The following is a 15429-nucleotide window of genomic DNA, read 5'->3' as shown; positions in this document are numbered from 1 at the left end:
CCAGGCGCCCCCCAGAAACCTAAATTTTAAAAGAAACTCCTGTGATTTTTTTTAAGCACACAAAAATTTGAGAACCAACTACACTGACTTGCACCAGGCCATAACAAATTCCATTTATAGGATACATTTGGTATATTTTTTAATTCAGCCCAAGACCCCATAGCATTTCGTCACCTTTCTTGTTTTTTCCCTAGGTTTGCTAAAGTGTGCAGGGCACTACAGGAAGCTTTCAGTATCTGGATAACTAGAACATGCTTGGATCCAAATCCCGGGCTTTGTTGTTCAGTGGCTGTAACATGAAGTAATTTAATTATCTCTAAATTTCAGTTTATTTATCTAGAAAACAGAAAACGGTAATAAAAGAGTAACACCTCATACACGTTGTAAGGATTAAATGCAGTTTATGCTCCCAGCACCCTAAATAAATTAAAATTCCCATTCCTCATAATGTCTTACGTTGTTACTCCTTTTTGCCTAAACTTAGGGCCTCGCTGTATTCTTTTGTAGCCAAGTTGGAGCCGTGGGTCATTAATTACTTTGGTCCCAAGGTCTCCCAGATACAACAGCATCCGTCTTGTGAAGGGGAAGGATGAATGTGCACCTGGACAGAAGATGGATCTGGAGAGCAACACGAGCCTCTCCCAGCTGCATCGACTCTGAGACAGGAGGAAAAAAATGCCTGTCTGGCACGGAGCGCAGCTGTTCTGCTTCTCAGAGCTACTTGGAAACCCAGCTTTAAGTAAACCTCACCTAGAAAACCACGGATTTAGTCAAAAGCAAAGGGCAACTGTTATCTTTATAAAATAATTACGCAATTCACAAAACTAATGAAAATATACCTTCTTTACACCGAGAGCTCTTCAGGTGCATTTCAAATGTTTCTGCAAGCAGGATTCTATCCACGGATTTTCAGGAATGCTCTCCAGTATGTCTCAGGGCCCCAAGGGTGACTCTGCCTCTTCCCTCCCTAGAATAATGCTTTTCTTTACTCCTCAGTCTTCCTGCATTGCCTCCAGCAGCTCAGAACTCAAGATAACCAGAAAAAAAGTGACAATGTTATCACAGTCTCCAAGCCCTTGGAGAAAGCAGAGACCCTCTACTAGCCTCTCATTTGCTAGAGGAGGCTGGATGCAAATGGCAATGTGTCCGCGGGAAGAGAATCCAGACTTTTCATATGACTCTAAAGTTAGGTGCCAGGAACTAATGAATGAATGCAAGTCGGTGACATCTGTTCTAGTCCCTGCCCTGTCATTAAAATACCTGGGAGGCAGGCGCTTCTCTGGGCTTTGTCTTATCTCTGAAATGGAGCTTACTATCCTTCCTTGCTTTCTCCCAAAGGATCGTTACAGGACCCCAATGAGCAAATGTGCATGAAAGAGGCTAATAAATTGATACAGCAGATATAATGAATCACATATAACAGATATAATGAATCATAACTGCCAAACACGGGTTGACTGACCCAGCACCCATCCCCAAGTCCTTTTCCCACCTCTTCAGTAAGAGCTAAGAAAACAAGTATTTTAATTCCTCATTCTCTCTCAGAAGCACAAATGGCCTGTTACACGGAGGGAAAGCTTTCCTTGTAGGTACGGTTAAGTGTTGCCTTTCTTTCCTTCTTTCTGCCTTGAACAAAGATGTGACGCCTGGAGCTACAGCAGCCAGACATGCTGTAACCGTGGGGCAATGAGCACAAAGAGAAAAGCCAACAGGTGGAAGGTGATGGAAAAGAACCGTAGAAAGAGCTTGGTCTCTGATGGTATCATGGTAACAGTGAAGGATTCCAGGAAGGTCCTTCATCAAAAAGAAATACAAGAAAAAACAATTCGTATTCATTTTAACTGCTATTAGTTATTCTGTTCTTGCAGCCAAATGTATTCCTAACTGAGATAATGATAGAAGCCAGAATAATCACTTTTATGTTTTTATTTTATTTTTGAGAGAGAGAGACAGAGACAGAGACAGAGACAGAGTCTGAGTGGGCAAGAGGCAGAGAGCAAGGGAGACACAGAATCTGAAGCAGGCTCCAGGCTCTGAGCTGTCAGCACAGAGCCCGATGCAGGGTTTCGAATTCGTGGACCATGGGATCATGACCTGAGCCAAAACTGGATGTTTAACTGACTGAGCCACCCAGGCGCCCCCCCTCCCAGAATAATCCCTTTTAAAACTTAAGTCAGATTGTGTCACTCTTTTGCTTCAAAACACTTCCAATGACACCTACCTCACTCAGGGGAAAGGCTGTCTTCCCAAGGACGGAAAAAGCCCTATGCGATTTCCCCTTTGTGAACTCCCTGGCCTCATCTCCGGCCATCTTCCCCTGACCTGGCTCACTCTTGGGTTTTGACTCAACACACTAGGTACATTCCTATCTCAAGCATTTTTTTTTTCTTTACTCTTTCCTCCACTTGGAAGGTTCCCCTCTTTAGATATCTGCCAGGCTCATTCCCTTTCTTCCTCCAGGTCTTTGCTGAAATTTTATCTTTCAGTGACGCCTTTCTTCTAACCCAATCAAACTGCAAAAGTTCCCCCTGCCCAGCACTGCTTCACTTACCTGTAACTTTTTAAATCAGTATGGATCCCCTATATTTCCTGCCAAGTATAGGTTTCACTCACGAAGCTGACTGAACACTTGAGGCTTTATACTTTTCTGAACTGTGAAAAGATCAATGGCTTTTAAAAATTATCATTTATGTCATGAACTTCCAAAAGTGATTTGAGGGCATTTTTAAACAAGTCGCACGCATAGTAAACCATTACATAAATAATCACAATTAAAAGTCATGAAGAATAAACACCTTAATGGTTATTCCTCTTTCTACTTTATCCCAAGCTCTTTGGGTGGGCTCAAACTCCTTGGTAAGAGTCAAGAAAGACAATTAACTGTGACAACTGGCTGCCATCACAGCTAGACCCCTATGCCAATTTACAAAAGTCCCTACCAACTAAATAAAGCCCACATTCTTCAAGGCCTGGAGTTTCCTCCAATTAAGCAATTGCTTCAAAACAGAACGGGTGACACGGGTGACTCAAAACATTTAGCTTGCTTACTCTGACTCACCAAGTCAGCAGGAAATTCAACAAGTCTACAAACAGGTCCAGAGGATGCTCAATACACTTTGACATCTAAAGCTAAGGCCGGTCCCCATGTACTCGTTTACTTATCCCTCAAACCCCTGCCAGATTCCTCACCTGAACTTCCCCCAAATCCTAACTGGACATTAATGTAAACCCCTGCCCCACTTTGCTGAGTTTCAACTGCACACGAGTTGATCTGCACATGAGTGAGATATCTTCATTATCTCATCATTTCTGTTGCTCACCATGTGAAGTCCTTCCCTTCTGGTCTGTCAGAACAATTTTGTTCAGCACGGTTTATAAAGCCCTTTATCCTAACAGCTTTACGTGAATTTTTACCAAATAAAATTTGTGACTGGTTGGGGTTTTATTTTTTCCTTAAAAATATAATCCTATGGGGTGCCCGGGTGGCTCAGTTGGTTAAGCATCCAGCTTTTGATTTCGGCTCAGGTCACAATCTTGCAGTTTGTGGGTTTGAGACCCACATCAAACTGTGGTGTCAGGGAAAAGCCTAATTGGGACTCTCTCACTTCCTCACTCTCTGCCCCTCCCCTGCTGGGCTCTCTCTGTCTCTCTCAAAATAAATAAATAAACATCTAAAAAAAATATATATATATATATACACACACATAATATTATATATATAATCTAACTATATATATAATCTAAAACATCTAATATATATTATTATAATATTATAATATATATAATATATCAATTATATATATAATCCAATAATCACATATGCATTTCTCAATGCTCTATTCATGCAATTGTTCAAGAAATATTTATTGAACTCTAAATATGTCCCTGGAACTGTTTTTGACATTGAGGAGAATGGAGTTTATAGTTTACTATTTACTTTTGCAGGTCATATTACTAAAAGTAAATGAAAAGTGTTATTGTTATTGAGCACTAAATTAAGCATAAGCTTCTAGCAAGAAGCTTAAAACAACTAGAGAAATAGTAGTTTATCACATCACATTGGCAATCACAGTATTCAGGAGAAAACCTCTGCTTGAAAGAAAAGCGACTGTAAAGCAACCGATCAACTGAATCATTATACAAATGAAACTAGAAGCCACGGCAGAGAAACCCTCACTAACAGACTGAGAACATGCCCACTTCTGCCAGGAGCCACTTGACAGAATACGCCTGCCATCTAAATAACTTCAGTACCAGTAAGTGGCAGAATCATGGGTTAGTTTCTGGTCTAAATTGCAAGCTTTATTGAAATAATAAATTAGCCTGAGCTTCCAAACCCTTTCCAATTAAAAAAATACATATCATGCAAATAGCTAAGGTTCAACTTAAAATAAGCATCTATACAGAGAAAGAGGATCTCTTTTGCACTGCTGGTAGGAATGCAAACTGGTGAAGCCACTCTGGAAAACAGTATGGAGGTTCCTCAAAATATTAAAAATAGAACTACCCTATGACCCAGCAATTGCACTACTAGGCATTTATCCAAGGGATACAGGTGTGCTGTTTCGAAGGGGCACATGCACCCCAATGTTTATAGCAGCACTATCAACAATAGCCAAAGTATGGAAAGAGCCCAAATGTCCATCAATGGACGAATGGATAAAGAAGATGTGTTATATATATACATTGGAGTATTACTCGGCAATCAAAAAGAATGAAATCTTGCCATTTGCAACTTTGTGGATGGAACTAGAGTGTATTATGCTAAGCGAAATTAGTCAGAGAATGACAAATATCATATGACTTCATTCATATGAGGACTTTAAGACACAGAACAGATGAACATAAGGGAAAGGAAGCAAAGTAATATAAAAACAAGGAGGGGGACAAAACATAAGAGACTCTTAAATATGGAGAACAAACAGAGGGTTACTGGGGGGATTGTGGGAGGCGGGAATGGGCTAAATGGGTAAGGGGCATTTAAGGAACCTACTCCTGAAATCATAGTTGCACCATGTGCTAAATAATTGGATATCAATTTTAAATATTTTTTTAATTTTTCAAAGAATAAAAATAAGCATCTATATTTAAGCAGACACCCTTTAAACTTTTTGAAAGTAAAAGAGAAATCATATCAACTGATTCACACTGTTCTGATAGCTTTAAGGAGAAACCCTCTCCTCCATGACCTACTTAATTTTGGCTTGACTCCAGAAGTTTGTCATCATCTCTCTTTTTAGAGAATCATATCACGCTTCGTGGCTTTCTTTTTTGATCCAAAAAGACATAGGTCTCTTTCTAGAATTGCTTCTCAGTAATCCCTTCAAGGAGACCTCCAAGAGGCTGACGAGTTCACCTTGGCATACAAATGTTTAGAGTCTCCCTAAAATGGGAAAAGTTCTTCCTCTAAGAAATATTTTAAATTTACCTCCTTTCCACTTGATTAATGACATATTTAAAAGGAGAAAGTCTATTAATTTATAGCCTCTTTTTTGGTTGTCCCTAGCAACCACCTTTAGCCACTTTTCTCCCTCAGAGCCATGCATCTTTTATAAACGTCAGAAAATTGCATATAATTTTAATTGGCTTTATTACATCCTCCAAGGATGAAATAGAGTAGGCATAATGTAAAGAAACAATGCCAGGATTGACATATTTGTATCCTATTTAACCACAGAGAAACTTTTTCAACTGGCAAATAGATTGGAGGTTACTTTTAGCAGTAAGATTGCGTTTTGAAAAGCAAACTGGCATCGCTAATAAAATATTCAAGGTTATGCAGAGAATACAAACTGTCAGTAAGGGATTTAATGGCTCTGTGGCATTCTTTCATACTCCTAAAAATTCCTTCTTGCTTCAAAATGGAAAGAATTTTGTATTGAAGAAATAGTAAAATTTCATTGCTCGGGTTTTTGAAAAGAAGAGGACAAAAGATTCTTAAAGATAGGGTTTTGGGTCTCAGTGTCTCTTTATGAGTTTTCCGAGGACTTTCCGCAGAAGGAGGGATGATACTGTTTCAGTTCCAGTTAAATGTCCCAACTGTTCCAGGGAAAAGACCTCGTGAGGCTCCTACGGCACCTGATGGGGAGTTAATGTGCTTTAAAAAACAAAAACAAACTGTTAAGATTGTATTTCTAGGATTACATCCTAAGGTCCTTTTAGAAACTGGCTGTGGAATCATGACTATCCCACAATTATGGCCACAAGTAGACTTCCAGACGCCCTCTCCATTTCAGTAACCTCTTGCAGCTTCTTAGCATTTATCAAATAAGATTCCCCAGGGGGAGAATCTTACTGGTTTAGCTCATCTTTTCCTGCCAGGCCATGGATCATAAGTCACTAACTGCAGCTTAGCTGTCCTGTGTCAGGGGATTCCTATATTCCAATCAGCTGTGGTTTAGGGCAGACGAGGTCCAACTGGTTAAAAACATGGCTCCCAGGCCTATTCCTTCAGGGGGAGAACTTGAAACACAGAAGTTCCTCTTACAAGGGATAAAAGGTAGAGAACTGCCATGAAACACACTGTAATATAGCCCATCATGATCAAAACACTGAACACATTAATGGGGATTACTCACAATGGGATAATTCCACCAAGGGCAGAATCAGTGAGGCACAAAATGGGTGTATCATAGACGATGCAGACACCTTATATAGATACTTTAATTAAATGTCGTAAGACATACAAATTTAGTTAGTGGGCCTTCCTTTTTAAAGCAAACTGGCATATACCTAACTACTTCTTTCACACAAAGTTGGCAATAGCACTCCCGATATAATCTGAGGCATGTAGTCCTTCCTACCTAAATATATCCCTAGACTTTCTTCATTTCTACTCCAAATGGCAACACTGATAGAAAAGTTTGTAGAAGTAACGCAATGGCATTCAAAACTATCTTTTTCTGCTGCTTGGCAGTAGTTTTTTTTTTTTTTCAACTTTTTTTATTTATTTTTGGGACAGAGAGAGACAGAGCATGAACGGGGGAGGGGCAGAGAGAGAGGGAGACACAGAATCGGAAACAGGCTCCAGGTTCTGAGCCATCAGCCCAGAGCCTGACGCGGGGCTCGAACTCACAGACCGTGAGATAGTGACCTGGCTGAAGTCGGACGCTCAACCGACTGCGCCACCCAGGTGCCCCTGCTTGGCAGTAGTTTTAATCATTTGTTCAATCAGATGGGCCAAAATATTTTCCTTCCTCAAGCCATACATTCAGCCCGAATTCCTCATCCCAGCAAATGGCACCGCTCCCCAGTGGCACAGAGGATATGATGAAGGTCATCTGGGCATAAATTCCCATTTTGAATGTCTCTCCCCAAGTTCTCCTAGGCACCATAGTCACTTCACTTTAAAATATCACTCTGTATTTCCCAAGCTTCTCCTTCTTCCTCCCTTTCCTCTAAGAAAAAGATGGCCACCTCTTATTCCCAACCTAAAAACATATTTTTCGAATCCATCCAATCTCTCACTGTACCTTCAATCTCTTGCTCTCTACTGCTTCCCTCCTCTACCACATAAATCGTTCTAATCTTAAAGCAATACACAACAACCATGATAAATTAAATGCTCGTGAATATGGGCTCTTCTCCTTATGAGGTGACTGTTTCAGTACTTCACCAACATTGCTGTAAATCTTGCCAGATGAAAAAACAACTAATCACACCAAGTACATCTCAGAGTGTGTAGTTTTGCTGAAATGCGTGAGGATTACAGAAGGTGTCGTGTCACACAAAGCATATGTTTTCACTCAGAAAAATCTGCATTAAACGCATCTCTTCCTCAGTCTCTCTCCTTGACCTCAGCCACCGTATCTTGCCTGGAAATCCTCCCACTAGAAAGTGCTGAGACCAGTCTTTCCTCTTTCTCCCTCATTTATCTTACAGAGTAAATGTTTTTGCTTCAATATAAAACACAGCCTAGCCAAGCTCCAGTAGCTTCCTCTTAATCACCTTCTCAGAAAAGTTCTAAAATGCTCTCCATACCATTGCCCCAAACCCTTCTCTGATGCTAATCACCAAAGGTCTACCATCATATTTCTCTTTTGCACTGCCCAACTTCTCCAGAGAATATACGTCCTCTGCCTCTGATTGCTAACCACAAACTCCTCCTTAATAACCCTGCAATGAATTTTTTCAACTCTCAATTGAAATGACTTCCTTTTAAAAAAAATATTTATTGATTTTTGAGAGAGAGAGAGAGAGAGAGAGAGAGAGAGAGAGAGAGAAAGGGAATGAGCAGGGGAGGAGCAGAGAGAAGGAGACAGAGAATCCCAAGCAGACTCCACACTGTCAGCACAGAGCCTGATGTGGGGCTTAAACCCACAAATTGTGAGATCATGACCTGAGCTGAAATAAAGAGTTAGATGCTTAAACTGAACTACCCAGGCACCCCTGAAATGATTTTCTTGAACTTCACCAAAAATCTCTTTAACTACCAAAGCCAATGGATTTCTTTAATTTTCTATTATGTGTCTTCTCAGGGCCTTATTTTAAACTTTCCTCTTTAAACTCTTGTTTTATATAATCATAAAGCAGAGCTTGAAGTCAGATAATCTTTTGTTCCAATCCAATTGCCACTTAAAAATTGCACAACCCAATTTAATAACCAAAGCCTCTTTCTCTGAGCTAGAATTTGGTGATCATATGTCACTGGGTTTGTTATGGAAATAAAGCGAGTTAAAGCCAACCATACACAGACTGAACCTAGTAGATGAGTAAGAGTCACTCCTCCCCCCAGCCCACGTGACAATCTTCTTTTTTGTCACAGTGACCTTTTTCCTTAGTAACCTTCCTTTATTCTATCTTTCATGGGTTTTGCCTCTTCCTATCTGCTAAACATGGGCATATGTCAAAATCAGTTAAGACCTTGTTCTCTCTCTGCTTCCATGTCTCCTCCTCCTCTCCTCCTTCTCCTTCTCCTTCTGCTTCTTCTTTTCTCTCTCCCTCTCTCTCTCTCTCTCTCTCTGAAAACTCAAAACTCTATGGCTTTGACATATACAGCCCTAACCTTCTTCCAATGCTTCTGTGCCTCCCTCTTGTCTATCTTCATATGCCTAAAAATAAATCGTCTTATCCCTGAAAATTGCTCCTCTCCTAACAAACTTTTCTCCCTAAATGCTGCCATTATTCCAGCAAGCAAAATTATTCAACAACTTCCCCAATGCCTGGGAAACAAAGTCCACAGTCTTCTGGGCATATCATGTCGAAGCCCTCTGCCATCAGCCTCCAACCTCATCTGCTCCTCCATCGTACCTCAGAAATACCCGGTGAGCTCCCGCTGCCCAGCCTCCTTGGTCTCTCAGGCCCTCTTGCCTGCACTACTCTCTGCATTTCCCCAACTTAATGTAAGCTCCAAGTTTCTTCAAAAACTAGGTCAAGTTCCACTTCTCCCTGAATCCTTCGTCAGTTGCTGCAAACTTTCCTTCTGAGTGTTGGCAGTGCTTACAGTTGATCTCACACCTCTATGCTTCACATTAGCTTCCCTACATGGTTTGGTAAAGGAAAACAAGGGGCAATCCTAGAAGAGAAGGAAAAATTCCACGTCTATGAAGACTCCCATGCACCCCAGTCTCTGGGCTAGGAGCTTTCGCTTAATCTCACATTATTCTTAAGAGGTAGGTGCTATTGTTGCATGTGTAATTGTTCCAGGGCTGGGAGCCTTCATATTTGTCATACTGGAAATCTTTTGATGATACTCACTTTCTCATTTCTTGTTGCAAGTTCCCAAGGTACTTGGGATAGTCTATGCCTAAAATGTGTCATAACAGAATTATGCAGCTACACATAAGATATTTTCACTATGTTCTTCCTATTTAGGCTGTCACCATTTAGCCAAGTGAGAGGCTAGGTCTCTAATTTTAGTCCATAAAGCTGTCACTACAATCCTCATGGACAATTTACAGTGACATGCCCATAGGCATGTCAAGAAGAAATACATATAAATGTCATAGTCAAATACTTGGTGGCAATTTATTCTGCTTTTTCTGTTGCTGTAATTTTAATGAGCACACTGCAAGTTCTCATAGGGGACCTGCAACCCTTTAGAGAATGTTGCTGTATACACTATGTAGACACTTGCCTGTCATAGAGTGATTTGCTGACAAAATGAAAATTATGCCTTATTTCTTCAATGTGACAAGAGGTAAAATAGTGCAAACTTTTGTAAATTACTTACAAAATGGATGCCATAACCCATTTACACTTTTTTTTTAAAGTAAGGACCTCCCCAAAAAGAAATAGTGAGGTTATCACACATCCTTAAACTACAGCAATACATTCATTTGCTAGCACAGCTATTGACAGAACTGTCTCAAAAACTGTGCTTCTCTCCTCGTAACAATGGGGAATTTGCTAAATAAATAAATAAAATTCTTTCAGTTATTTATTTATACATGTTCTCTTAAAGAAATTTTGATAAAGTGACCAGGTGGGTCACAATAGCCATTTTCTTATAAATTCACCTGTTATTCCAACTTATTTCTAAATTATAACTACTTTGAATACACTAAAATGTATTCCTTGCTTCTTTGATTCATACAGTTGGTTTCTCTGATCTGCAAAGTTTACAGAGGAGAAATGTACTAAATATGTTGACAGTACAGTGAACAAAAGAGCTGAAGAAAGGGTTTAACAGCAGAATCCATATGAGTCTACAGAGCTCAGATTATACTTGCTCCATATCCACAGTTCAGTTTATTGTAATAATTATCTGTACATTACAGAAACCACTTTCCTGCGGAAGAAGAAACACTATTCAGAGTGAATGTATCTCTGTGTGTGGGTTTTTTTTTTAAATCACCATGACAACTTTTACTTCTTCAGTATATGAATTTGTTAACTGCTTGAGACAATGTTAAGGAGGAAGTATCCTGAAAATAAGAAGCAGTGTTCAGTTCAGTATCAACTGCAGAAAAATACAGAAACCTGGAAACTGATTTCATTGGCATTCACGGCATAGAAAAACTGATCCAGGTAACATCACCTACTGATGCCTTCCCGGGTCGCACCTGGTGAAATAGCTTTCCATTGTGATTATAAAAGATCATGTTCAGTGAGAAAATATAGGTTTCAGATTTTGTCGTAATGATTTGACTATCTCTTGTTGTATAGGTGATTCATTTTTGACTAGAGGCTGCTGAGATTCTTGGTGAATATATTATTTTGAGCAAGTTAAATTGCCCAGTATCTGATGTCAATAACAAGTATGATGACTGTTTCAGAAAAGAGCATCTCTATTTCCTACACCTCTATATTGTTGGTTCTCTCCAAATTAAATATTGAATAAAAATAAATAATGAAACACAGCTGCACTCAAATGGCTTCTTATCAACATAATGGAAATTAAAAAAATGTTTCAGCAATGATTTATTTTTGCATAGAGTAACTTCACTTAAATAAAATTGGAAAAATTGGTGAAATCCTGATATTGTGAATTGAAGCCTGTACAGGTATTAGACCAGACCCAGTCCCCACTGCTTAAAATACAGACACCATTTAATGCAAAATAAATCAGCTGCATGCAAGCTTTGTTATTCAATTTTATCCTGACCAGTATTTTGTATTTCTATTTCCAGATAAATAAATCAAGGAACAGAAGAGCATAGTTTCACCCACAGCCACACAGCTCATCAGAATTAGGGCCAGAATCGAGATCTCTACACATTTTCAACTATGCTCTTTAGGCTGCCCCTCAATAATTTGTATTGACTTTTTAAGATTAATCTTTAGTTTTTAATCTACTGCCTCGCCATATACCTTCTATATTTTTATCCAAAACACTTAGTCATAGCACTGACTTTTTATGGCAAATTTTCTTCAGAACATCTGTGACATTATCCACAAGTAAACGCTGATTAGGGGGGAATCTTTTACTCTCTTTCAGGGATATGAGTGGTGTATGCGTGCAGTTTGGGGAGATCCACAAAACGGTTCTTCATATCCCCTTGTCTCCTCACAGCACTTATTCCCTGTCTGTCATTATCGCGTGTTACTTGCCTCCCTCTAGACGTTTCTTAAGAGCAGGACATTTTTGTTGAACAAACGGTGCATTCAGAAGACACACTCTTACCAACGTGGCGATTTAGATACACAGCTCACTTTTCTAATGAGGGCAGGGAATCACGGAACACAGCCACCATCTTAGATTTAACCCTTCATTGTAAGACACAACTCTTTAAGCTACCTAAAAGGAAGACAGCCATTATTTAAAGTAATTTCCTTCAAAAAGTCCTAGACACAAGTAGGGTTGAGCTATCTGGCTTTCTTCCAGAGAGTCAGCGATAACCCACAGGCATGAGACTTGCTTTGATCAGAGCTTTTGCATCCATTTCCACACCTTGCGTAGAGGTGCCTGCTCACGTCTGCTCTGCAGAACAGCTTGTGCCAGGCTTCAATGGCACCAAAACCTTACTTACTTCACACCCGGCTCATTAAGCCTTCGGGTGACCTTAATGTGCCTGCTATTTCTCAATCTTTAAAACAATGTCACAGGCTCCATTTATAGCTCCGCTTTCTGAAGGAAATGCTCCCCCAACCCAAAATATGTGGCTCCTTCTCTTCTATGATTCCTGGAAATAGGAATTTGGGAAGGCAAGATGTGTTGGCCACAGATTCTGATGCTAGGCTGCCTGGGTTTAAATTGAGGCTCCACCACTATGGGTGATGGATATGGATATGGAAACACAGCAAGTTATAAAATCTCTGTGCCTAGGGGCGCCTGGGTGGCGCAGTCGGTTAAGCGTCCGACTTCAGCCAGGTCACGATCTTGCGGTCTGTGAGTTCGAGCCCCGCGTCAGGCTCTGGGCTGATGGCTCAGAGCCTGGAGCCTGTTTCCGATTCTGTGTCTCCCTCTCTCTCTGCCCCTTCCCCGTTCATGCTCTGTCTCTCTCTGTCCCAAAAATAAATAAACATTGAAAAAAAAAATTAAAAAAAAAAAATCTCTGTGCCTAGGTTTCTTTGTCTGTAAAATTTGGATAATAATATAGCTTGTCCTATAAGGTTATTATGAAAACTTGAAATTATGTAAAATATATATGTAAGATACACACACACATGCATATGCATTAAATAATACATATACACACATATCACTTAGCACAGTGCTTGGCACATAGTGTTAGTTGCTGTTTTCAGGTTGAATAAACAACCTATGACTCATTTTTCTTCCTGTGTCACCCACTTTCACAGTTGTTCTTTAAGTATAATTTATGTTACAATACAAAAGAGACAGTCAAGCTCAAGTTCCTGCTATCTGCTAAAGTTGCCACACACTTTCTCAAAGCTGTATTCTAACACCTGTAACTGTTATTAACATTGCAAAATTCCTTCCAACTTTCTCTTTAGGTAAGTGTAATTAAGACCTTAAAACACTTAATCTCTAGAAAAGACATTATAATATAAACTAAAATGTTAACTCGACAGATGAGAAAGTTTCCCAACATAGTATAAATAAGTAGTTTGGGAACAGAGATTTGAAAAGAGGTGTCAGTATCCTCATTCACAGATCCTGGGAAGAAAATGACTAAGATGCTAGGAAAAGCAATTTATTATTTTATAAAAAATAAATGTTTATAAATGTGTGTACACGTATATATCTTATAATTCCACTTATCATAATTTGTCCTAAAATCATGAGTTCTGTTACCATGACTTTTTTTTTTCATTTCATTCCACTTTGCTTTATTGCACTTTGCAGATACTGCATTTTTTACAAATTGAAGGTTTGTGGCAACCCTGCATTGAGCAAGTCCATCAGCACCATTTTCCAACAGCATTTACTCATTTTGTGTATCATGACTTTCTTTTAAAAAATATAGAGCTAAAAACAAGCTATAGGTATAATAATTTATATCATTTTTGAATTAAACACAATAAATTGCCTTAAGCTTTTAAAGATAAATTGCATAATATATTAAAGACATAAAAACGATTATAACATAAGCAAAAAAAAACAGGAACAAGATATACAGTAGGATAAATTTTTGCTTAAGCATCTTTAACACATGCTTAAAGATGATGTGTTTGTATCTTATTTAAAATATATTTATATGGCACTCATATGTTTCAGACACTGTTCTAAGCACTTTGAAAATATTAACTAATTTAATCTTAATACTAACCTTATAATAAAGGTATTATTATTATTACCATGGAGTCTGGTTCCAGACTCCATGTTTCTATTCACAACTTTTTTTCCCTAGGGTTGATTTTTAACTACCCATATTTTAAAATTTTTTCTACAGTGAATTTGTATGATTTTTATTATAACCCAAGTGATTTTAGGTGTGTGATAGGAAATATAGATAAAGGATTACAGCATCTCTGAGGCTGGACGGCTGTTTCCAACAGTTATTTATTTTTCACCTAAGTGTGTATTTTCTTTAAAAAAAATGTTATCAACACAAATAGTTAGTAGAGATATATAAACTTTTTATTTAATACAAGTTTTGTCTAATGTAAATTTTCCTGTCTCTATTTAATTTTTACAGGATAAAAAGCTCCCTAATAACTGTTTAAGTAGAGTTTGTACCGCAGATTTATACTTTCCTTGTTCTAAATTGTTTTCTATGCTACACTTTGATTTGAATTATCCAATTGTCTACTTATAAACAAAGAGCTCTCTGATAACTATCTTAAGGTTAGCTTACAGCTGTGGCTCGGCTGCATACGAGGATGGTATTTGGGGATGTGGACCTTTTGGGGGGACTAGGGAAAGTCTACATCAACAATCTTTATTGCTGCTTATAAAGAAAATATCAGTCATTGCACATCCTACCTCACAAGCCTAAAAGCTAATAGGAAAACTATGCTCCCAGTGATAACAAGGTACTTCTGATATTTAAAACATACTTTGTAAAGAATTCCAAAGTTTTCAAATTTTATTTGTAGACATCTTTTTTTGAAATATGCCATATGGTTTTTAAGATAACCTCTCCGAGCAGATTTTGCAATTATCATAACCAACCCTTTGCCACAGTTCAGTTGCATTTCAGAACTGATTGTTCATATATTCGGGGAGAGTTGTAAGAAAATTGATTTCCAGACTATGGAAAAGAACAGACTTCCCAGAAGTTTCAGTATGACCCCAAGATTATCTTCAAATTCAAAGCACTTTAATTCCCTCAGACATCTTTGAAAATTTACAAATTACCAGATAAATGATTCCTTTCCAATCCTCGATTAAGATTTATAGCCACATATTCTTTCTACATACAAACCTTTCAAAATAGGAAAATATCTTTCTCAATATATGTCATTAATCTGAAGGCCCTGACATCCAGGGGATCTCCATGCAAATCAGTTCACCAAAGGCAAGACCTTCAGGATGTTTACAGCAAATATTAAAAATATGTCACTAGTTATCAGGCATGCAATTTTTCAAGAAGTTCTTTGATCTGCATCATTTCCTTTCACTTATAATTACCTAACTTGGTG

The 15429-nt window shown here is 38.6% G+C and overlaps 1 protein-coding gene across 5 annotated transcripts in view; it reads right to left on the bottom strand.

Annotated features, from left to right (window-relative positions):
• Positions 1-15429, bottom strand: part of TMEM117 (transmembrane protein 117) — a 490241-nt gene that overhangs the window by 306382 nt on the left and 168430 nt on the right. The window contains exon 1 of one of the 5 annotated variants that reach the window (XM_045466031.1): positions 2552-2575. The exons of the other annotated variants lie outside the window; for them this stretch is intronic. The gene's annotated coding sequence lies outside the window, so the exon portion shown is untranslated. Of the gene's footprint in view, positions 1-2551; positions 2576-15429 lie in introns of those variants that run through there. 5 annotated transcript variants of the gene reach the window in all.

This window comes from Leopardus geoffroyi, chromosome B4, assembly GCF_018350155.1.
Source record: "Leopardus geoffroyi isolate Oge1 chromosome B4, O.geoffroyi_Oge1_pat1.0, whole genome shotgun sequence".
NCBI lineage: Eukaryota > Metazoa > Chordata > Mammalia > Carnivora > Felidae > Leopardus > Leopardus geoffroyi.
Note: the sequence above shows the minus strand (reverse complement) of the source record. Positions and strands in the feature narration are given on the sequence as shown.